The sequence below is a fragment of the Coenobita brevimanus genome, chromosome 23 (assembly GCF_032717465.1).
Source record: "Coenobita brevimanus isolate Jiangsu-jjx chromosome 23, ASM3271746v2, whole genome shotgun sequence".
In the NCBI taxonomy this organism is placed as follows: Eukaryota; Metazoa; Arthropoda; class Malacostraca; order Decapoda; family Coenobitidae; genus Coenobita; species Coenobita brevimanus.
Window position 1 is genome coordinate 68,299,841 of NC_136976.1, and position 23,974 is coordinate 68,323,814.

The following is a 23,974-nucleotide window of genomic DNA, read 5'->3' on the forward strand; positions in this document are numbered from 1 at the left end:
CTTTAACTGTAATCTCTTCTGCATATGCAGTTATACAAGTTTTTACCACTTTATATATATATATATATTACACATATATTACACATATATATAACGAACAAGAAGCCTCGGACAAGGACTGACCAAAACATGACGACCAAGGACCGGACAAAGGACATGGTAATTGCAACAAGGAATGTAAGAGATGCGAATGATGAGGTGAAAGAGAGAGATTATCCAGGTGCTTGAGGGTGTGAAAGTTGATGTATGTGGAGTAACTGAAACTAAATGGAGAGGAGAGAGTGTGAAAGAATGGGAGTATGGATGGGGTATATGTGCAGGAGTAGGTCAGAATGAGAGGGCAAAAGGAGTGTGTATAGTTGTGAGTAAAAGATGGAAGAAGAACATGAGAGAGTATGGATCAGTTGGGTCAAGGATTGTGTGGGTAAGATTGAAAGTTGGAATACAAATGTGGGCGATTGTGTGCGTGTATGCGCCAAAGCAAGATCGTGCAAGCAGAATGAGAGAAGAGTTCTGGACAAATGTGGAAGTGTGGATGGAAAAGTTTGGAAGGAATGAGAGAGTGTTTTTGATCGGTGATATGAATGGTACAGTAGGGAATGTGGAGGTGGTTGGAAGAGTTGATGAGTGGGGTGTGCTTGCTGAGATAGATGAGAATGGCAATGCATTAGAGGACATTTGTGCTGGGAGGGGGTTAGTGATAGCCAATACCCTCTTCAGTCATAAAATGATCCACAGGTATACATGACGAGTGATGAGAAGGGTGGGTGGTGAACTGAATGAAAGGAAGGCAATGATTGATTGTGTGTGTGTGGATGAAAGGATGCGAAGATGTGTAATGGATGCAAGAGCTTATAGAGGCTGGGGGAGTGGACTTTCTGACCACTACCTGGTGGTGGCCAGAATCAAGATCCAACGAAGATGGAGAAATAGAAGAAGGGAAGGACAGGGAGAAGGAGTATTTGCAAGGAGAGTGGAAAGGTTACATAACGATGAGAAAAAGGCAGAATATAAGAGAGAAGTGGAGGAATGATTGGGCAAATATGATTTGGAGCAGATGGGAGATGTGGAAGGTGTGTGCAGGATATTTACAGAAGAAATATGTGCAGCATGTGATGTGGTGTGTGGGATGAAGAGAAGACAGAGGGGGGTGAAAGGAACAGCGTGGTGGAATGAAGAGGTGAGACAGGCTGTAGCACAAAAGAAGAAAGCATACAATGAATGGATGAGAAATAGGGGCGTGGAAGAAGTTGAGAGGCGGAAGAGAAAGTTATATGTAGAAAGAAAGAGAGAAGTGAAAAGATTAGTAAGAGACAGTATGAAGAGAGTGGATGAGGAATTTGGAAGGAATTTGAGTGTAAAATGGAGGGACTGTAAGAAAATGTTCTGGAAAGAGGTGAAGAGAGTAAGACAGGGCGGAAGTGAAGTTAGCAGGGGAGTGAAAGATAAAAATGGTAGATTACTGGTGGAGAAGGGAGAAAAAGTGAGCAGATGGAGAAAACACTTTAAGGAATTGTTGAACTTAGAGGATGGAAGTAATGCGAGTATAAGTGGCTGGGGAATGTCTGGGAGAAGGAGGGAGGTGAGAAGACAAGAAGAAATCAGTAGGACAAAATTTGTGGAAGCAATGAAGAAAGTTAAATTGGGGAAAGCCCCAGGAATTGATGAAGTGTGTGGTGAAATGCTGAAGCATGGGGCAGAGACAGTAGTAGAATGGATGTGGAAGATGTGCAGATTGGCCTGGGAGGAAGGTAGAGTCCCGGAGGATTGGAAGTCATGTATAATTATTACCTTGTACAAAGGAAAAGGGGAAAATGAAGTGTGTGGTAATCATACGGGCATTCGTCTTCTTAGTATTATCGGAAAAGTGTTTGGCAGGATACTTATTGACAGAGTTAGAGCAAGAACAGAGGAATTAGTTGGAGAAGAACAGGGAGGCTTTAGGAAGGGAAGAGGTTGTGTAGATCAGATATTCATTCTTAGATCTTTAGTGGAAGAGTTTCTAGAGAAGGAAAAGAAGTTGTATGCAGCTTTCATGGATTTGGAGAAAGCATATGTCAGGGTGGATACACAAGGATTGTGGAAAGTATTAAGAATATATGGAGTAGATGGGAAATTGTTGAATGCTGTGAAGAGTATGTATGATGGTGCTAAAGCTGCAGTATGTGTGGATGGTGAACTGAGCGAATTTTTCTCTTTGAAGGTTGGGTTGAAACAGGGATGTGTCATGTCTTCATGGTTGTTCAATCTGTGCATGGATGGGGTAATAAAAGGGGTACAAGGTAGGGTAGTGGATGTTGGAGTGGCCCTGGTGAGAGAGAGCAGTGTATGGAAACTCCCTGTACTGTTGTTTGCAGATGATACTGTGTTGTTGAGTGAAGACAAAGGGGAGCTGCAGGGCTTGATGGATGAGTTTGGGGGATTGTGTAAGAAACGGAATCTAAAGGTGAATGTACAGCAGGGAAGAGTAAAGTGATGGTCTTTGAGAGAGGTGAAGTCAGTGAATGTATAGCGAGGTTGGATGGTGAGGAACTGGAAAATGTGAGTATGTTTCAGTACTTGGGTAGTGTGATGAATAAGGATGGAGGTTTGGAGGGTGAAGTGCTTGAAAGTGTACAGCTGGGAAGAAATGTTGCTGGTTCCTTGAAAGCAGTGATAAGAAACAGGAAAGTGAGCATGGTAGTGAAAAAGTTACTGCATGACATTATTGTGATACCAACTCTAATGTACGGAAGTGAAGCTTGGACGCTGTTGGAGGGACACAAGTCAAGAGTGACAGCAGTGGAAATGAGTTATTAAAGAGGAGCCTGTGGAGTCACATGGAGAGACAGGCTGACAAATAAGGATATAAAGGAGTGTTGTGGTGTGGATGTGGATGTGATAGGAAGCGTTAGGAGGAATACACTGAGGTGGTTTCGCCATGTGGGGAGGATAGAGGGTGACAGACTGATGAAGAGAGTGTATGTGAGTGAGGTGGAGGGGGGTAGAGGGAGGGGGAGGCCGAGGATGAGATGAAGGGATGCGGTGGAGAGGTATATGAGAGAGGGGGGTGTGAGTTGGGAGCAAGGCAGTGAAATGGCGAGGGACAGGGCGACATGGAGGCGATTTGTTTGTGGCCACCCTGAACAGGATTGAGGTGTCTGGCAATAGATATATATATATATATATATATATATATATATACAGTATATATACACAGTACATACATACATATATGAGTATATATATATACTGTATAAATACAGTAGACACTATTTATCCGCGGAATTTGCATCTGCGGATTTAAGTTTCCGCGGATGAAACTTATTTTAATACTGTACTATACACCATAACTTAATTTGAAATTGGCACACAACGCACACTTCTTTTGTTGTCATAGTTAGGATAACCGCACCCACAGGCATTCCCGCCACTCCGCCAGTCTCATTGTAAACACCAATCAGTTCGTTACTTACGTCGTCATCGCCCTTCTCGTGTTTACAACTCTACTATACTTTATTGTGTATGTGAAAAATGGCTCCCAAGAAACAAGTAAAGAATAAAAGCCAAAGAGAGAGCCTACGGTGTTATCTGGCGTCCTGTCAGAAGGGTCAGACTAGACTCACAGCTAACCTACAGTGCCGCCACACATCTCGTTGCCTCACCACACAGGCACTCTAGGAACTGCACTACAATCATCATCAACATCATACAGCAATCATCGTCATCTATACAGCAATCATCATCATCATATAGCAGTTGTCATTGTATGAAGGTTAGGAAGAGATCATACAGTCTTCTGGTGAGAGTTAATATGTATTTGTAATATTTTAAAGTATGTTTTTATTTTTTCAGGGATGTGCTTAGCTTATGTGGAAATAATATGCCATTTTGTGATGATGACTTGAGTATCCGCGAAATTTGCCTTCCGCGGAGGTCTCTGGAACCTAACCCCCACGGATAACTAGGGTCTACTGTATATATATACACCTTGGTCCCATTTAACGCGCCTATATGGTGGATGTGCGAGTGCACGCTATTTGTTATCGCACTAATTGAAACACATATTTTATGGGGAAAAATTCATTTGGTGGATGAGTGACTAACTATAGGGGTTAACTTTTAAACATTGTTAATTACCCTAGTACTAAACAATAGTATACATACATACACGCACACGTGTACACACACCCTTGATGAGCTGGTCTAAACCGGTTTGCACCCCCCCTCTCGTAAATAATACGAAGTAATACGTACCCAAATCGCACTAAAATCATACTAGAGTGGCTGAAAGTCTATCTATCTATCTATTGCCAGATGCCATAATCGCATAAGGGGTGGCATTATTTAATATTATACTGTGAATTACTTTGATAAAATACAAGTGATTTAGTAATATTTTTGCAATACTCAAAGAAGCCATATGCTAAGCGCATTGGCAAGCGAATGTTTTGCGGTTGTAAACTGTGTAGCTGTGCTATGAAATGACTCATGACATTATATCAATAAGCTTTATAAAAGTAAGTGGTAATAAAAGTCATTCATGGTTAGATAAAGTTTGTCATGATTTTCCTCACATGAATTACTGTTTCGCTGAAGTCTAATGTAAACACTGGAACATTGTAACAAAATCATAGGAGACTGGCTAGAAGTGTTTTACTGTATTTTTGTTATTATTGGTGGATGAGTGACTCCAACTTTAGGGGTTAAACTTTTAAACACTGACAATTACCCTAGTAATAAATACACGTAATCGTATACGTACATACACGCACATGTGTACACACACTCTCGATGAGCTGGTCTAAACCTTTTTGCGCGCCCCCCTTCTAGTAAATAAAAAGAAGTAATATGCACCCAAATCGCACTAAAATCATACTAGAGTGGCTGAAAGTGTTATTTTATATTATACTGTGATAAAATTAAAGTGAATTAGCGATATTTTTGCGATAATCTGAGAAGTCATGATGGTATGCGCATTACTTAGCGATCATTTTTGCAGCTGCAAACTGTGCAGCAGTGCTATGAAATGACTCATGACATTATATCAATAAGTTTTATAAAAGTAAGTGGTAATAAAAAAGTCATTCATGAAGTTTTATAAAGTTTGTAATGATTTTCCTCTTATCGCAACTGTTTCGCTAAAGTCTAGCATAAACACTAGAATATCATAATAAAACCATACGAGACTGGCTAGAAGTGTTTTTCTATTTATTTATTATTATTTTATTGTAATTATTGTGATGAGGTAACGTTGCAGTAACCCTAGTTTATATGGCTAAAAAATCTTTTGGTTTGGTGGAAATTTCCATCTCGTCAGACGATCAAGACACACCTTGTATTCTTTCAAATCATTCTCCGAGCCTGGAGTGCACATGGACATGCAGTTTGTCGCAAATGATAGTAGAAAGATTGAAGTTTGTCTGACAAAAATATTAGCTCTTGAGATTAGGGATAAGTGGGATAAAACCCGAGTTGAAAACACACAATTTTTTTCCTATTTCTCCACACTGAGCATATTTCAGTAGGCTGTCGTCTTGGCTGCTGCAGCGAAAGGGTTAAGGCATCTGCAGCAGCCAAAATTCTGCTGATCTGCATTATGGAGAGCTCTCCTGGTGTTGCTGGCATCGGTGTAACCTCCTCTTGTCTCACCTCCTGTAATGCATCCTCGACAGATGCTGCAGTAATCACATCTTCTGCTGTTGTGGCTTCACCACCATTATTAATCTGAGACATTGTGGATATTAAGAGACACCTCGCACTAATTGGGAATCGCACTATTTGATCACGCGCTAATTGAGACCTCTGTGTATATATATATATACAGTATATCCTTGTTTTTCGCGGCGTGGATGTTCCGCCAAAACCGCGCGAAATGCGAAAAAATCGAATTGTGATGTTAAGAATCAATGGGAAAAATAGAGGAACATTCCAGTGGGACATGTACCTACCCTATCAGAAAGTACTATAACATCAAACAGACCCTACCCAAAATTAAATGAAGAGTGTTTAATAGTGCTACAACAGCATAACACAATAAACATGTACTAGAAAAGACAATAAAGCTGTTATAAAGAGCTGCAACACCAAAAATCCTTACCAGAAATAAAGTGACGACTAGCTTGAGTGGCAGGTGAAGGTGTGTTGAAGGTAGATGGGCTAGTTACTAAGTGACATGGGCCCCATCACCTATGCCGAAGCCCTCGAAGTTGAACTCAGGCTCCAGCACTTCCACTTCCTCTCGGTCCACTTCTCCTCCTTCATCCACCCCTGCTGGCACGTCCAAGTCTTGCAGAATAGCAGCCACATTCTGTCTCTCACGAAAATATTGTGTGATCCGGGCTTGTTTCTGCTCCTTTATGTTTCTATTGTAGACAGCCATCACTTGAGACTTCAGATCACTCAAGGTCGATTGGATGTTGGTAGCCTCAGGCACAGTCCTGGTGTATGCATCGAAGGTGGTTGCCATTTCGGTTATGGTGGACAGGGTGATCGCAAGATGGCCGCCAACAAATGAGCATCGGAATGCGTCGTCGGCTGCCGGCTGGGAGAATCGAATTGTGAGACAACTCGGAAACTTTTTTCTCGTGCGAAAAACGAGGCGTCGAAGCAAAATACGTCCAAATACGAGGACTTAGAGTATATATATATATATATATATATATATATATATATATATATATATATATACTGTATATATATACAGTAAAAGGCCATTAATCTGAACACTGATAATCTGAAACTCCCAATAATCCGAATTTTTGAAGAAGGCTGACAAAAACTCCAAAAGTATAAAAATATCAAAATTTAAAAATTCAAACTGGGCGCCAAATGTGCTAAAGTGCCAAGCAGTGTAGTAATAGATCAGTTAATGCATGGACTGGCAACTCCTCGTAAACAACCGACCACTTTAGGATCTGTACCGTAGGTTTAAGGAATTTTCCACAGTAATCATATTAACTTTTTGTGCTTTTACAACACATGCATATTATTATTAACCCTGGACTTACTCTCTCTAATTGGATTTACCTGCCTACATTAAACAACCCATAACATTTCTTAATTCACCAATTACAGTTCGTGTCTTCAGAAATACATTATTAAGTAAAAAATTTGTGTAATACATAATGTTAACATGTGCCATATTATATTGCAAATGAATGAAAAGTGGTCCATTCAGTAAAATTTCAGTTTAAACATGAAATTAAGTGTCTTAGGGGTCCCACCCAAAAATCTGACAGATTCTTGGTCCACTACCATTCGGATTAATGGACTTTTACTGTGTGTATATATATATGACTGCCATTTGGATTAATGGATATATACAGTATATATATACATATATATATGACTGCCATTTGGATTAATGGATATATACAGTATATATATATATATATATATATATATATATGACTACCATTTGGATTAATGGATATATACAGTATATATATATATATATATATATATCCATGCATACAGTACATACATTCATTTATTCATTCGTTCATCATCCAATCCTACATTGTCCCATGAGGAGCGTACGAGCCCGGGGCTAGGCAAGTTGATCCTGACATTTAAGATGAGAGTGACCAGCTTCACTCATCCCCGCGTGGCATTACGTGAGCAATAAACCCCAACCATCCCTTGGATATAAACCTTCATCAGCTCAAGCCGATTGGAGCTCCGTAATTACCCACTAAACCACCAGGCGCCAAAATTTGGTTATATGGTTACCACCCAGGGTAGTAAATGGTTTCCTGGTGTACAGAAAACCATTTGGCTTGTCACTCAGTGTAGAGTCACCCACAGGCAGAAGGAAGATGAATGAATGAAGGAAAGAAAGACAGAAGAGGGAGTGTAAAGTCACCCGTAGGCAGAAGGACGAGGAAAGAATGAAGAAAAGAAACACTGAAGAGGATGGAAGGACAGAAGGATGGAGGAGAGGAAAGGGGAGACACCTGAGAGCAGCACTACATTGAATGAGTGGATGGTGAGTGCCCCCACCTACCTATATATATATATATATATATATATATATATATATATATATACTGTATATATATATATATTGTAGGAGGAGGCTGTAGCACGGGCCAAACAGCGTGGTACTCCCGTGGGGAATGGGAATGCTGGTGATAGCGAGAGCTGGAGCTCCTGTTTCACTAACTATCTAATCATCGCCTTTGCTGACCTTTTCAGTGTGACAGTAACATGGAGAGTAGACCAACATACTCTCCCAAACATTTCCTTTAACTATCTTATGCACTAAACCACATGCATTTTACATTTCACACAAAGTATCCCACTATGTTATAGGGGTTGGCGCCAGCAAGGGCATGCGGCCAGAAAACTTTGTCCCCGCTACCTAGTGGCGGACTTCTCGGAGGAGGTGTGACGGGGGTTCTGCTGGCATAGATCATGGGTCCAGGGCGAGATGGGGCTCGAGCCTGTGCTAGAGGGTACAGGGCATTGCGGGTCCCAGGGCCGCTTCCGCCCAGTAGAGAGGGGACCAAACCTGGGAGTAGCACCCCAGGAGGCTGCCCTATCAGTGGGTGTATAATGGCGGGATAGTTGCAGTGCCAAGACGCGCCTGGAGGGTGTCCCTGCAGCTGTTCTGGCAGGATGCCCCAAAGCCACTACCACAGCCACTGGTAAGCTGGTGGGCTAGGGGTCTCAGATCCATTGCCTGGACCTGGGACTGTGCAGTGAGTGGGGCTGTGTTCCCCTTTATTAATACTGACTATGACAAAACACAAGAATAAGTTTCAAAGCAAGCCTGAGGACAGTAAATCGCCCAGGAGGAAGAGGGTGGGTTCATGGAATGTGGAAAGTGTGAGGGGAAGAGCAGGGGAAGTCGTTGAGGCATTCAGTAGGAGGTGGGTGGATGTGGCGTGTTTGCAGGAAGTCCGATACAGGGGTGAATCAGCCAAAAAGATTGTTGGGAAGGACTGTTACTATAAGCTGTTTTGGCGGGGGCAGGGGGGGGGGGGGACAGATGGATATGAGGGTGTTGGTGTGATGGTTGCGGAGAAATGGGTGGAATATCTTATGAATAATATGAGTGTAAGTAATATGATATTGGTAGTGAAAATTCTATTCGGTAGAAAGATAGCTGCAATTATATCGGCATATGCTCCACTGGCAGGACTGGATGAAGCAGAGAAAGATAGCTTTTGGGATGATTCAATACATGTAGTAGATGGTATGCGGGATGATGAGATAGTGGTTTTGGGAGGGAACTTAAATGGTCATGTAGGTGAAGCAGCACAAGATTATGAAGGAGTACATGGGGGATGTGCGTATGGTATAAGGAATGCGGAAGGGAATGGATACTCGAGTTTGGGGAGGCAACGGACATGATTGTATGCAACACATATTTTAGAAAAAGAGAGCAGGTTAATTACATATGAGTCTAAGGGAAACAGCAGTCAGATAGATTATTTTCTGGTTAGGAGGGCTGATAGGAGGTTAGTGAGGGATGTTAAAGTTATAGGAAGTGAGGAGTGTGTGCAGCAGCACAAACTACTGATTTGTGATATGGTGCTTAAAGAATGAGTGATGAAAAAGAAGACTTATGTACCTACGAGGAAAATATGGAAGCTGAAAAACCAAGTAGTGAGAGATGCCTTCAACAGCGAGATGAGGAGAGTGGTGGCTGAACAGGAAGCTGTAGACAGAGGTGTTAATGAACAGTACAGAGCCCTCAAGAACAATCTCTTGAGAGTTACTGATGTAATATGCGGTTGGACAAGAGGACCACCAAGACATAAAGTAACTTGGTGGTGGGATGAGGGTGTAGAAGCTGCAGTTAAGGAGAAAAGAAGGCTTTTCCGGTAATGGAAGAAGGGAGGCAACAAGGAGGAATACTTGGCTGCCATGCACAGAGCTAGAAGACAGGTATACAGGGTGAAGTCTGAGTCACAGAAACTTTTACTTGATAACCTAAATCATGGGGAAAGGAAAAATATGTTATTTAAGGTGGCAAATCAGATGAAGAGGGATAATCAGGATATTTTAGGTGAGCAGTGTGTGAAGGATGATGAAGGAAGGGTAATGGTGAACAGTGAGGATATTAAAGATGCATGGAGAGAGAATTATAGCAGGTTGTTGAATGAGGAGTTTGACTTGGACAGGAAAGGTTTGGAGCCAGCAAATCCAGTGTTTGGCCCTTGGCCTTTGATTGATGCTGCTACTGTGAGTGAGCCAATACGCAGGATGCAGGCGGGGAAGGCAGCAGGTGTGTCTGGGTTGACTGCCGAAATGTTGAAGGCCTCTGGAGATATAGGGGTGAGGTTAGTCACTGACCTGATAAATATGATTATTTATGAGTGTGTTGTCCCAGATGATTGGCTGAAGAGTGTAATTGTAAATGTGTATAAAGGGAAGGGTGATGCCCTGGAAAGAGGAAATTATAGAGGTATAAAGCTTTTAGATCAGATAATGAAGGTAATGGAGAGAGTTTTAGAAGGTATGATTAGAGAAAGAGTGAATATTGATGAGATGCAGTTTGGGTTTGTGCCAGGTAGGGGGACCACTGATGCCATATTCACTGTTCGACAGCTTCAGGAAAAATATATTGGTAGGAGAACGGATCTGTATTTTGTTTTTGTTAATTTGGAAAAGGCCTTTGACAAAGTCCCTAGAGAGGTGGTGAAGTGGGCAATGAGAAAGCTTGGCTTGGAGGAGTGGCTGGTTAGGGTGGTTATGGCTATGTATGTGGGTGCTCGCACCCCGGTAAGAGTGAATGGAGATTTAAGTGATGAGTTTTCCGTGAATTTTGGTGTGCATCAGGGGTCAGTTTCGAGTCCCATGTTCTTTATCATGGGACTTGAAGCCCTCTCATGTGACTTTAGAAACGGACTCCTGTGGGAGATGTTGTATGCTGATGATTTAGTGTTGATTGCAGAGAACGAAAGGGAGGCGGTGGAAAGGTTTAGGAAGTGGAGAGATGGTATGGGGCATAAGGGCTTAAGGGTAAATGCAGATAAACAAAAGTGATCATACCTAGGGTTGGTGGCGGCACTGTCAAAGACGAGGGAGAGTGGCCATGTGCAGTTTGCCACAAGGATATGGGAAGTAATTCCAACTTGTGTGGTGATTGTGATAAATGGGTGTACAAGAGATGTAGTGGTATCAGAGGTAGACTGCGAGATAATGCTGATTTTATATGTATGGCGTGTCGGGGAGAGCAGGTAGAGAATGTCAGGCGGGAAAGGATTGAAGTTGCTGGTGAGTCTCTTGAGTGTGTGGAATAGTTTTATTTGGGAGACATGTTATGTGCTGGATGTGAGGCTGGGGCTAGCTGTGTGGCTAGGGTGAGAAGTGGTTGGAAGAAGTTCAGGGAGCTGTTGCCTGTCCTGACATTGAGAGGACTCTCCCTACGTGCTAAGGGTACTTTGTATGCATCATGTGTTAGGAGTGTAATGCTGTATGGTAGCGAGACCTGGGCAATAAAGGAGGAGGATATTTGCCGGCTCAGATGTACAGAAATGACAATGATTAGGTGGATGTGTAGCGCGTCCCTGCGTGCAAGATCTGGGGGGGCTGGGTTTACGATGGAAGAGTTGAGAGGTAGGATGGGACTGGAGTGTATTGGTGTTATGATGCAAAGAGGTAGATTGGGATGGTTTGGACATGTGGAGAGGATGGGAGATGATGACTGGGTGGGGAAGGTGAGAAGTGATAATACTGGGGGTGGGGCTATGAGGGGTAGACTGAGAAAGACATGGGATGAGGTCAGTAAGTGTGACCTCAGGGTTAAGGGACTGAACAAGGAGGCTGCAATGAATCATGCAGCATGGAGAGCCGCCATAAGATGACCAAGGCCAACACATGCATGCATGTTGAAGCCTTTAAAAACGAAATGAAACAAAACGATATATAAAATATTCTCCAGTGCAAATAACTCATTTTTCCTTGAAACGGAGGCCACAGGTGCATTTAAGGAATCATAGCAATGCTGCCACTGACTGCCATACACAAGCACAATGGTCAGTGAGGAAACAACTTAACACTACCCTGTTCTTGTTGTTTTGTTAATGTGGCACCAGGCTCATTTGGACATTGGCGGTGGACTGCACATTACAGTTGACCTTCTACAGTCCACCATCCTCTTTTCAGGGACAGAAGGGAGTTGAGGGACATTTGTATTATCAGGCACCATAGCTAATATAAGTGCCACCAGAGGAAGAAGTTCCTCTCCATACCAGTACCACCTTAAACTGAGGAGACAGATGCTATAACTCCATTATACAGTACTTGATAATTATATAATGCTGCCATGAAAGTTCTGCAGGAATACAGCTGGGAAGAAGCCCAATAGTGATATATGATCTGAGATTGTCCCTAGCCTGAAATAATCTGATTTTATCTCCCACTATTTTCAAGTACTAAGTAGCAGTCCACATGGAGAAGTTGTGGGAAGTTGTGGGGGACAAAACATTGCCAAGAAGCAGCTACAGTAGGAAGTGGAGCCAGATGGACAAAGGAAGTTTACCTTAAAACTATTCCGGGCCGATGACACACCGTTGCGTCACTTGTTGACCAACCGATTCTGGGCCAATGACACACCGATGTGTTGTTTGTTGGAACAATTTTTTATGGTTCAAATACATGGCACAACAATTTGGTAAACACAGGCAACAAATCTTCATTTCGTTGGAAACTCACCCCCCGCCTGGGAATGGGACAGAAAAGTTACGCAAGGCTGGCCCAGAACAGTATTAAATGGTTTAGCAGATACTTTGCACCAGTTGAAAAAGAACACCAAATCACTGAAAGCAACTACAGAGGGAAGAGGAGCCAGAAGAACAAAGGAAATTTATCTAAAATGGTCTGGCAGGTATTTTTCAAGCTGGAAAAGGTGATGACAGTACTAAGGAAATGACCCAAATGCTGAGCTGTTTGCATCTTTTCTGTGATGTACTGTATTGATGACACCTTTACCCGCTACTTGTTTGTCTACGAAGACAAATGGCACTGTTTCACCCAATGTATGGCAGACAGTTTTTCTGAAAAGCACATGATCCTCAACCTTCAACCAAGGATGCCAAATGTCCTGATGACTTTCAACCATGGCAACCATCCCCTACTTCCTCTATTTAAGGGAGACCATTCTCCATACATATATTACAAAATCTTCTACTTTGCATACGCTGGCCTATACTCTCCTTTGTTATTGACGGGTTACATTCCATGATACTGTCAATACACAAATCCTGTCGATATCAACTTTCTGAATGATGCTCTTATATAATAATTACCTATCCATAAATCTTACGTAACCACTCATATGTAATGTTACCATGATTTGTAATTACAGTGGGGCACCAACTTTCGCTACAGCAGGATTCGCGGAATCCACTTTCGCGGCATGCACCAAATATTCCCTAACTTCCACTTTCGCTTGAAAAAAATCGATTTTCGCGCACAAATTTTGGGTTTGGGACAATATTTTGAACTTTGAATTTCCTGCACCGCCCGCCCGCAACCCACCGCCATCTTGAATGACGTCATGTCAACACTCTGTCCACCCATTCCCGCCATTGTGTACGAGCGTGCTAGCTCCATTGTGTTGGATTCTCACAGTTCAATGGCCTCTACTATACCTGGTAGTGTGGGGAAAGGGCCTGGTGGTGTGGGGGGAGAGCCTGGTGGTGTGGGGGGAGGGCCGGGAGGCAGTGGTGGTGATAAAAAGTGGCCGGGACATTCAAAGTCGGGAGGAAAGGCCAAGGCTAAAAGAGAGTGGAAGTGTTGCATCAAGTTGCATCTGAGGAGGCAGAGAGAGAGAGAGTGGTAGCGAGGCAGCAAGAGGTGGCGCCAATACGTCTGGCGTGGCTAAATAAGCCCGCCACGCGCCTCGGATACTTACCCCCAACATCCATTAAACACCTCAACCTGGTCTCTGTGGTATGTTTCTCCTCATATAATGTGTACTGTACAGTTTTTATTGTTTGTATCTCACAATGCAATGTACAATAGTGATTTGATGTACTGTATTGCAAGTGAAAATGAAAATCTGATGTTACTTTAGGATAACCGGGAACCAATTAGCCTTTTTGCCATAAAGACAATGCCCCAACTTTCGCTAATTCCACTTTCGCGCATTATTTTTGGATCCAATTAGGCGCGAAAATTGGTGCCCCACTGTATTACAAATGCGTTTCCTTTACACATACCATTACACCATAGGCCTCTCATCCACATTCAATAATTGTTCAGGTATAAGTACTAAGAAGTAGACCCTCGCTATAACAAACTAACTGGGGGGGAAGCCAGATCCAATTAAGCCATTACTGTAGTCCATTATATCCGATGGTCCCCCTGAGGTGAGATTTCAAGCACGTTTGAAAATAAATGAATATTATAGTACACTATAGTACTAAATATGGAAACTACACCCACTTTGCACTAACTTAACTCATAATTCTAACTTCTGCAGCTTAATTCACATCCTTGACATAGGGCTTCTTCATGACTAGTACAGTATTCCTATAGTCTGTTATTACAACTCAGCAACCACGATGGGGAGAGGGCAATTTCAGGTCAGGCTGAAGTAAAAAGGGTAGTAAACACACATACTGTAACCCACTGTGTCCCAATTAATGGATATTATTTGTTATGGCTTACGTAAGTTCAGTAATCTTCGTAGTATCCAATAAATCCAATATCCAGTCTGTCATGGCTGCTTACAATGTGAGGGTCTACTGTATTGTTATTTATCAAAAGCGAGTGAGATGTATGTGGAAATGAGGCAAAAACACACGACTAGTTAAATAAGTTATAAGAAAGTAATACAAATGAGACAAGCTGGCACTGCTAGTGTGCATATTTTCAAAAACACTTAATTCTTTTCCACAGTCAGTGCTGTGGGACTAAGAATATTCTGTTATTTATTAAAACACAGAGAGACAAAGAGAGAGAGATGCATAGTAGGAAATGGGTAGAGATGAAGGCAGTCATCCACATACGTAGCTCTGTACCACAATGGAGACATGTTGTGTGCTGGAGGTGGGGTTGGAGATCTGTGGCTAGGGTATGGAGTAGTTGGAGGAAGTTCAGGGAGAAGTTGCCTCTCTTGGCATTTAGAGGGCTCCCTCCTTGATAAGGGAACTTTGTATGCCATGTATGCAGTATATGTTTAGAATGTAATGCTGTATGGTAGTGAGACCTGGGCAGTACAGGAAGAGCATATTTATAGGCTTAACTCCTCAATGGCCGGGCTTTCAGAAATCTGTGATCTCCCCAGGCTGACCCTGGGACCATTTTTTCAAAGTTCTAAAATCAATTTCTTTTTCTGACAGTCAACAAGTGGGTTGGTGGAGGGTTAGTGCCCCTCCCTGTAAAACAAAACTCAGAGTCAAATGGCCACCCCTTACAGGATTATGGCGTCTGGCGACGGTTAGACAGATATGAAGAGAATCATCTGCGGCACCTGGCATTGGGTTGTTTTAGCTTCCTAAACCTATCCTATGATTTGCAGAATTCATAAAATTACAGCACATGTGCCAATACATGTAAACACACGGGCCAAGACATCCAACATGAAGTGACTGCCTGAGTGCTTGGGATAGTAGAGTAGGGTCATGTAAACATGCCACTGACCTTCGTTCCCAGATTTTTATAGCTCGTGCTAACTCGACGTCACTGGCACTGTACGGTAAAGTGTCATTAAATGCCGGTGTCAATTAAGGGGTTAAACATACAAATATGACAATGATTAGATGGATGTGGAGTGTCCTTGAATGCGAGGCCTGGTGGGGGCTAGGATTACGATTGCAGAGTTGAAAGGAAGGATGGAACTGGAATGTACTGACATTGTGATGAGATGGGAGTGGACTGGGATGGTCTGTGCATGTTAAGAAGATGAAGGATGACAACTGGGTGCAGACGGTGAGAAGTGTGAACACTGGGGTGGGGCTGTGTGAGGCAGACCGAAAAAGATCTGGGACGAGGCCAAAGAATGTGACCTCAAGGATAAGCGACTGAACTGGGAGGCTGCCAGAAATCAAGAAGTGTGGAGAGTTGCCATTAGGTGACTAAGGCTGATGCATGTAAGCAAGCACTGGAGCCTTTATAAACATTATGATATGATATGAAGGATCTATAGGCACTAAGAATACATTATTACAGTAGACCCTCACTATAACGTACTAACTGTGGGAAAGCCAGGTTTGTTGGAGCTAACAGTTCATTATATCCGAGGGTCCCTCCCCTCTGAGGTGGGATTTCAAACATGTCTGAAGATATATGAGTACAACGACATATTCTAGTTCTAAAAATGTAAATTATACCCATCTTACATGAACTTGGACCAGAATTTCACCCTTTTGCATCTTATTTCATATCCTTGTCAGAGCGCTTCTTCATGACTAGTACGGTATACATACAGTAAGACCTCACTATAACGGACTAATTGGAGCCCAAGCCATTCCGAAAAATGCAAAATTCCGATAAAAGTGACATTCAGACTTTCTCCTGCTAATCCGGACTTTTTCCGATATATCAGACATTAGTCTGGATCACACCTATGGTTTTCAAACTGTTTTGACTACCATTGTGGTACTGTACTGTGTTATAACTTCACTACATTAATCAAATGGTACAATATATATAATAAAACTGTACTGTACACTGATAAACATGTCTTTTATTTACCTTATTTTGGTGAATATAGCTGAAGTGGTCAGGCAGTCCAGACTGCTTCTGGCTTTATTGGACTTTTTCCGACATATAGGAATTTAGTCTGGTAGCTCCTTGAGTCTGATAAAAGCAAATTCCGATCTACTGAAGTCCATTATATCGAGGTTTTACTGTACTACCATGGCCTGTAATTGCAACTCAGCAATAACAATGGGGAAAGGGTAAGTCCAGGCCAGGTTGGAGTAAAATGGGTAGGAAACACATGTACTGTGACCCATCGAACACTAATTAATGACCATTGTTCGTCATAGCCAACAAAAGTTCGGTGGGCTTCTTGCCATTCATTAAATCCAATACAGTATTTGCTATACAGATAGGGTTTACTGTATTTATTAAGTGAAAATGAAATATATAACCAACCCATATGTGTTCCCTCCATGTCAACAAGTGGGTTGGTGAAGGGTTAGTACCCCTCCCTGTAAAACACCTAACTCAAAGACAAATGGCCAGCCCTTAGGGGACTGTGGCATCCAGCTATAGATACACTGATAATGAATGAGATGCACAGATGAAAATGAGTAGAGCCAAAAGCAGGCGACTACCATAGGTACATTGCTACATATTATAATGGATGCATGCTGGCACTGCCTGATGCATATTTACATAAACATTTTACAGACTCTCCTCACAATAAGATGAACATGTGTGAAGTGAAAACCCATTACACAGATTAATTATATGGCAAGGCTGATATAACATGGGTTCAATGGGGATAAGGATGGGGCTTATGACCACATGACCTAAAATCTTAAAAAACCTCACCTTTTATGGCTTGACGCCGGTGCCCTCAGAACCACCACACTTCACACTAGGGGCAACATCCTTGCCAGACATGATTTCCAGGTCACAAGGTTCAGTATTTCATACATAGGAAGTTATCACTTCACTTAATATCTCACACTGGACCATTTTCTATGAAGTGTTTCAATGGCCTTGCACACTTAAATAGGAATGAAGGGGAGATAATCACAGTGAATGTAAACACTGGGTGATTACCTTACCTCAAACATCTGACTATTGGTTTGTGTGAACGGCACCATGCATGCACGGGACTGTCATATGCGGCCACCACAATTATCATATACAGTAGATGAATTTTGCCACTGTTACTGCAACTCTGGGTGTAAGTTTTAGCTCATCATTCAATCAATTTCCCACAATGCCAACGAACGTCGAGCAAGACCTGATTATTATTTTCTATGGAAGTAGCTATAGGCAATACAAATATTTTGTTATTTATCAAGAGAATATATGGAGTAGACAGGAAGTTGCTGAAGTCCGTGAAGAGTAAGTATGAGGGTGCTAAGGCTGCAGTGCATGTGGATAATGAACTGGGTGATTTTTTTCTATTTGAAGGTTGGATTGAAGCAAGGATGTGTCATGTCTCCATGGTTGTTCAATCTGCATATGGAAGGGGTTATAACAGAGATACAAGGTAGGGTAGGGGATGCTGGAGTGGCCTTAATGAGAGTGGGCAGTGTTTGGTAACTCCCTGTACTGTTGTTTGCAGATGATACTGCATTGTCAAGTAAAGACGAAGGGGAGCTGCAAGGCTTGGTGAATGAGTCTGGGAGAGTGTGTAAGAAACAGAATCTAAAGGTGAATGTAGGGAAGAGTAAAGTTATGGTCTTCGAGTGAAGTGAAGTTGGTGAACGTACAGTGAGGTTGGATGAGGAGGAAGTGGATAATGTGAGTGCATTTAAGTACTTGGGTAGTGTGATAAGTAAGGATGGAGGTTCAGAGGGTGAAGTGCTTGACAGGGTACAACAAGGAAGAAAGATTGCTGGTTCCTTGAAAGCAGTGGTCAAAAACAGGGAAGCGAGCATCGCAGTGAAAAAGCTACTACATGACAGTACTGTGATACTAACTCTAACGTATGGAAGTGAAGCTTGGATCTTGTTGGAGGGAAAGAAGTCAAGAGCGAGAGCAGTGGAAACGCATTGTTTGAGAGCAGCATGTGGAGTCACATGGAGAGAGACTCACAAATAAGGAAGTGAAGGAGTGTTGTGGAGTGGATGTGGATGTGATAGGAAGCATTAGGAGAAATACACTGAGGTGGTCTGGCCATGTGGAAAGGATGGACCGTTAGAGACTGACAAAGAGAGTGTAGGCGAGTGAGGTGGAGAGGGGGAAGAGAAAGCAGGAGGCCATGGATGAGATGGAGAAATGGAGTGGAGAGGTATATGAGAGAGGGGTGTGTGAGCAGGGAGCAGGGCAATGAAATGGTGGGGGTCAGGGCGACATGGAGGCGATTTGTTTGTGGCCATCCCTTACGGGATTAAGGCTTCTGGCAATAGATAAAGAGATAGACTGTGGTAGGTAGGGGCACTCGCCATCCACTCACTCGATGTAGTGCTGCTTTAGGTGTCTGCCCTTTTCTCTCTTCCTTCCTTCCTATTCTGTCTTTCCTCTCTTCCTTCCATCCTCTTCTCTCTTTCTCTCCTCTTCCTTCTACCTACTGGTGACTTTACACTCCCTCTTTTGTCTTTCTTTCCTTCATTCTTTCCTCTTCCTTCAGTCTATGGGTGACTCTACACTGAGTGAAAAAGCCAAATGGTTTCCTGTACACCAGGAAACCATTTGCTATGCTGGGTGGTAACCATATAACCAAATTATGGTGCCTGGTGGTTTAGTGAGTAATTAAGGTGTTCTAATCGGACTGAACCGGTGCAGGCTTATATCCAATAGGTGGGTGGGATTTATTGCTCATGTAATGCCACTCTGAGATGAGTGAGGGTGGTCAATCTCATCTTAAATGTCAGGACTAACTTGCCTAGCCCCGGGCTCCTACGCTCCTCGTGGGGCAACATAGGATTAGATGATGGATGGATGGAGAGTGAGATGCAAAGAAGGAAAAGGGTTGAGCTGAAAGCAGGTGACTATTGGACTGGGAAGAAGAGGCTGCCAGTGCCTTCCTTGGAAAAAATAATTCCCAACTGAAACCATAAAAAAAAAAAAAAAAAAAAAAAAAAATCCTGTTGATAACAAGGAAGCACTGTACAGTATTTGGTATTATTGTAATACACTAATACAGTACTGTAAAATGTTTGCTATGTCCCTGTCTCGGGTGCTGTACATATGCAAAATGTGAACTGAACATGAGAAATGGTAATTGCAAAAGCAAATGGGAATTAAGAATGTGGTGGCGAGACATTTTTGTAACCCATAAAATCTGCTGACCATAATAGATCCAGAACATAACTCTTACGATTTAAGGGAACTTACTGTCCTTCATTCTGGCTAATTACAGATAATTTTATATAGCTTTGAAGAGACCCTTCACTGGGTGAAGGGGTGTGATGTTTGGCACCTGAATCTGATTCTTAACTGATGCCTTCATATCCCATGCTCATGACTGCTATTGCTAAATAAAATAAATTTCCATCCCAATATTTGACTTTTCCACTTCAAGAGTTTCCACAGAAAGGCTCAAAATACATCAATAAACCCATACACAAATATATCTACCAGCTTACAAATGAAACAAACTGCCAGGCTTCTGGTGTCAACACTTCTTGAATAACCACCAGTTGATTTATAAAAAAGTCAATGTGCTATAATCAGACACAATTTGATCTATGCATTACAATTCTGAATGATAATTAATTTATTACGAGCTCTAACGTGACAAAAATTGAATAACAGCTGTGTGTGATGAGTAACTTAAGTATTCAAACAGCTGATCTACTAAGCGTAAACTGAAGAGGAGGTGAAGACACAAAAACAATATGGCACCAACTCAAAAGGTGTTATAAATATCATCTATATTGATCTGCACATTACATATCTGAATGATAATTAATGCAACAAGACACTGATTGATTGATCATTGGCAAATAGAAGAAAAATAACCGAGGTGATGTTGGCAAACACTGCACATCAACATCGTTCCACCTAAGCTCCAGTAAGCCTTACACACAGCCACCCACTCCACTATCCTGCACTCAACACACCTTTGCTCAGCATCTGTACTGTAATATATATTACACTGTGTAATCCTGTGTAATATTTTGTACCTACTAAATGTCTAAAGTGTCATAACTTACTTGGTGGTTTGGTAGGATGGGAAACCGAGTCGTACATGAGTATCTAGTCATGGACCTCAAAACCAGTTAGTTTTTCCCACAGATTTATCACACTTCTTCATGCTTCATTTATAAACGCTCCAACATGCTTGCATGCATCAACCTAGGTCACCAGTGGTGGCTCTCCACAGTGCTCGATGTCTAGCAACCTCTCTATTCAGTCCCTGATCTCTCAGGTCACACTGTAAGACCTTGTTCCAAGTCTTTTTCAGTCTACCTCTCACAGCTCTATCCTAAACATTCACATCTCTTATCCTCCTTAGCCAGCTGTCATCATCCATCCTAACCACATGCTCAAATCATCTCAATCTACTCCTCATCACAACACGAGTGCATTCAAGTCCCATCCTTCTTCTCAACTTTTTGTTTCCAATTATAACCCTCCCAGGCCTGTCACTAAAGGATGCAATGCATATTCATCTAATAATTCTCATCTCTGTACATCTGAGCAAACAAATATCATCCTTTAATCCCCAAGTCTCATTACTGTACAACATTACATTCCTAACACATGCTGCATACATGGACCCCTAGCATGGAGAGAGATTCCTCTCAATGTAAGGAAGGACAACAACCACCTAAATGTCTTCTAACCACTCCTTACCCTTGCTACCATGCTAGCTCATTTCACGAATGTGATTTTCTTGCCAGGAGTCCAGAACACAATGCAGATAATACATCCCTTTCATAATCATGTTAATCTTTTCCACTAAAATGGTCACATTAAGCTTCTTTCTATTACCATGAGCACCACCATCATTGTTTGAGAGACATATTTAACAGCAAAACTATGGCCTCATGTATAGTCGCGGCACACAACTCTGAGGTTGTCATTATCGTACCATGGCAACCTACCATTCAAAAGTGTGTCCAATTTCGCATAATATTATTCACGTATCATATTATTATGCACAAATATTATTATGCATGAACATATTACAATATACACGAATCACATGCATCTCATATTATACACGAAATGAGACATACCTTTGAATGGTAGGTTGCCAGGGGTTGATAATAACAATCTCAGAGTCGCGCGCTGCGACTATTGCTTGCAATGGAGAAGTAATGCAACACAGTGTAAACAAACTACAAATAAGGTGTGAGCCACCATACCACATCAGGCACTCGGCCTACATCAAATCTCCTACACGCTGATCATACTATCTAGTCCACAGAGCATCCACATCACAGGGGGTCCCAGGCAGGTATTATGTTATCATATATATGTTTAGACTGAAAGTACATTAACAGAGTACAGTACTTGTATTCGTTATAATCATAAATTCTAACACAGCCTTTACTCCTCACAAATAGGTGGTAGGTGAAGGCAACCATCATCAACTCACATGATGTTGTGCGTCAATTCCTTCCTTCCTCTTCCCACTCTTTCTCTTTGTCATCCCTCCTCTTTTCCTACTTCTCCCTTCCCTTCCTGTCACTTTTATTATTCTTTCCACTGAGGTGGCTCTATACTGAGTAACATGCTTAAATGGTTTCCTGTAACTCAGGAAACCATTTATAATGGTGGGTGGTAACCATATAACTACAATAATTTACAGGGTGAAGTGGAGCTTGCTATGATGTCTCAGTTAACTGAGTGGAGAGGTACAAATGGGGTGTCCATTCAGGAACAAAACCTCCACACTATTCCCCACGCCTTGCTGTGGTGGGGTGCTGTCATGCAAGGGAACATCAGTTCACTGCATAGGACAATCTGCAGCGGCAGTTGTTTACCTGCGTCCATAGGTCTGCTCGCCAAGACAGACTGAGGCTGATCAACAACAACAACTCCTCACAAATACTAACAATAAGGTGGTGACAATATAGCTAACATAATGCACAGTCTGTGCAGACTGGGAAAGACTACAGAGATAGTACCAGTGGATTAAAGAATGACAGTTATAGTGCCACTGAACAAAGTAAAAGGTTGTAAGGAAGAGTGTATATATCACACAGGGATTATTTTACCAAGCACATCAGGATAGGTGTGTGGTAGGGCACTGATTGAGAGGGTATATAAAATAACTGAAGATGTGTGGTAGGTGGGGGCACTCACCATCCACTCACTTGATGTAGTGCTGCTCTCGGGTGTCTGCCCTTTCCTCTTCTCCATCCTTCTTTCATTCTATCCTCTTCTGTCTTTCCTTCATTCTCTCCTTGTCCTTCTGCCTATGGGTGACTTTATACTCCTTCTTCTGTCTTTCTTTCCTTCATTCTTTTCTCTTCCTTCTGCCTGTCGGTGACTCTACACTGAGTGACAAGCCAAATGATTTCTTGTACACCAGGAAACCGTTTACTACGCTGGGTGGTAACCATATAACCAAATTTTGGCGCCTGGTGGTTTAGTGGGTGATTATTGCGCTCCAGTCGGATTGAGCCAGTGAAGGTTTATATCCAAGGGGTGGTTGGGGTTGACTGCTCATGTAATGCCACTCAGGGATGAGTGACATTGGCCACTCTCATCTTAAATGTCAGGACCAACTGCATAGCCCCAGGCTTCTACACTCCTCATGGGGCAGTGTAGGATTGGATGATGGATGGATGGATGGATGGATGGATGGATGGATGGATAAAGGTGAAGAACATGGTGCATTTAAAATAGTTTGGTATATGTAGATCACATATTTACACTGAGGACATTACAACAATTGAGAATTATACTGCAAAGAAATAGCAGCTTTATATTGCATTTGCTGACTTTGACAAGGTTTAAGACAGACTGGATTGTGAGGCTTTGTGGGATTGTGTTAGGCATATAAAATGTACAAGGGACATTTGTTGTGAGAAACAAAATTCTTTAATAAGGGGTTATTGTGCATGTGTAAGGGTGAAGAAACTTAACATCTTTTTTTAGTACTGCAACTGTATTGATATGGATGCAAGATGGGGACATATTGTGCCATCATAGTTGTTACATTATACGGTAAATTCTCAATTATCCAGCGTATATCAGCCAAGGGGTAGGCTGCCTGAAGACGATGTACTGAGGGATAATGATGTTACAACATAGAGGAACACTTTTAAATAATGTAACATGCATGTTAACCCATGGACTACACAATTACCTTTTTTTATCCAATCCCATGGTGTGCAAAAAATGAAGGAAAAAAGTTTTTTTTTTAGTTTTTGTTTATCATAAACTTGAAGATAAACATCCGGGGAATCATCTGGTGAAAAGAAAAAAATCTCTCTCTCTCTCCATC

General features: G+C 42.1%; 1 protein-coding gene across 2 annotated transcripts in view; it reads right to left on the bottom strand.

Moving 5' to 3' along the window:
- Positions 1–23,974, bottom strand: part of Cdk8 (cyclin-dependent kinase 8) — a 112,083-nt gene that overhangs the window by 25,330 nt on the left and 62,779 nt on the right. The window lies entirely within an intron of this gene.